This window comes from Ictidomys tridecemlineatus, chromosome X (genome assembly GCF_052094955.1).
Source record: "Ictidomys tridecemlineatus isolate mIctTri1 chromosome X, mIctTri1.hap1, whole genome shotgun sequence".
NCBI classification, from domain to species: Eukaryota; Metazoa; Chordata; class Mammalia; order Rodentia; family Sciuridae; genus Ictidomys; species Ictidomys tridecemlineatus.
The window spans coordinates 98,974,435-98,976,466 of NC_135493.1; the positions used below are offsets into that span (position 1 = coordinate 98,974,435).

A 2,032-nucleotide genomic window follows, 5' to 3' on the forward strand; every position below is an offset into this window, starting at 1 on the left:
ACATACAGAAAGTCCTGGAATCTGGTTAGACATTGTTTTAAATCTCACTGATTCCAGTGGTGTGGCCTTGGGCAAGTTACTTGTTCTTTCTGTGCCTCAGTTTCTTCATCTACCTTACCAGTTGTTAGCTTTTAATATATATAAAATACAGTTATTTTCATCTTTCCAGGCAATTGAATTTAAGTACATTGTGTTATTCTTCATAAAAGTTGTTTAAAAACTGCTGTTTGAGAGTTTTCCTTTAGTTTCTATGTGCATTTTGTTATGCTATACTTATAGGAAGAAAGATTTTAATTCAAATTCATTTATAAACCTTTTGAGGGTGGGAAACACTAAACCCTATTTTTAAAAAATTTGGCACCTAGTATACCTCTTTTTTATTTTTATATTTTTTAATTTTATTTATTCTAATTAGTTATATATAACAGCAGAATGCAATTCAATTCATATTACACAAATAGAGCACAATTTTTCATGTCTCTGGTTGAATACAAAGTAGATTCACACCATACATGTTTTCATACATGTACTTAGGGTAATCTGATTCTACCATCTTTCCTACCCCCATGGCCCACCCTTCACCTCCCTCCTCTTTGCTCTACCTAGAGTTCATCTAATCCTCCCATGCTCCCCCATCCCCATTTATGAAACACCATCTTTATATCAGAGAAAACACTCGGCATTTGCTTTTCTGGGATTGGCTAACTTCAGTTAGCATTATATTCTGCAACTCCATCCATTTACCTGAAAATGCCATGATTTTATTCTCTTTTAATGCTGACAAGTATTCCATTGTTATATCACATCTTCTTTATCCATTCATCTGCTGAAGGGCATCTAGGTTGTTTCCACAGTTTAGCTATTGTGAATTGTGCTGCTATAAACATTGATGTGGCTGTGTCCCTGTAGTATGCTGCTTTTAAGTCCTTTGGGTATAGACCAAGGAGAAGGATAGAAAAATATGGAATGCTTCATCCTTGCTCAGTGGCCATACTAATCTTCTCTGTATCATTCCAATTTTAGCATATGTGCTGCCGAAGTGAGCACAACACCTAGTATAGTTTAATTTACATATTAAACACTCAAGAAAGTCAGGATAATCTGATTGGTTTGAATGTTTTGTCATCTGTCAGATTAATTTTGTGCCATTTTCTCTACCCTATTCCTCCTCCAGGTATGGCCTTGTTCATTTTTAACACATAATGTGGGGTTAGTGAAGTACAAAATCAATAATTGACAGTTGGTGTTTATACATTATCTTTTTACTTCACTCTAGAAAGTAATTGTTGATTTATTAAATTCTGAAACAAAAGGATCCATTTATGTTGGTATCAGCTATTGAACTAGAATCAATGCATTTCTAACAAAGTTTCAAAGAAAAGTAAAGAGATAAAGTGTTAACTACTAAGTCTAGTCTGAGAAACAGAATCTATACTGACATATGCACCAAATGAAAATATAATGGTCTAGTAGAATTCAGAGGAGAACATTATTTGAACTCATCAAGATTATAAATAACTTCAAGGAGGAGATAAATGTATATTTCTATTGCTTATGTTATCCACATATTTGGAATGCCTTGCTTCTCCACATATTTACCTAAGTAAAATCTGTCTCTTCTTTAATCTTGGCAAAAGCCTGAGCTTCCAGAAAAGCCTTTCACTCACTTTAAATCAACATAACACTTCAATTATACTCTTCTAATAATGTTATGATATTTTGGTTGTTTTATATTCCCTATAACCTCCTTGTGATCCAGGAGCTGTTCTTAATTTATCTAATGTTTAATTCGATGAATTATACATAAATTGGTTACCACTGGCTTATGCCCACAGAGTGTATAATGATGAAATGCAATAACTAAGCATATGTAACAAGAGTATACAAAAGGAGAGTCTTTGCAACATGAACAGGCAAGGTCATGGATTAGAGCAGGGTTTTTGTTGTTGTTGTTTTATTTTGTTTTTTGGTATCAGAGATTGAAGCCAGAGATGCTTAACCACTGAAAAATATCTCAAGCCCTTTTGATTAT

The 2,032-nt window shown here is 33.4% G+C and overlaps 1 pseudogene; it reads right to left on the bottom strand.

Annotated features, from left to right (window-relative positions):
- Positions 1–955: 955 nt before the first annotated feature.
- On the bottom strand, positions 956–1,047 carry LOC120891257 (U6 spliceosomal RNA; annotated as a pseudogene).
- Positions 1,048–2,032: the final 985 nt, after the last annotated feature.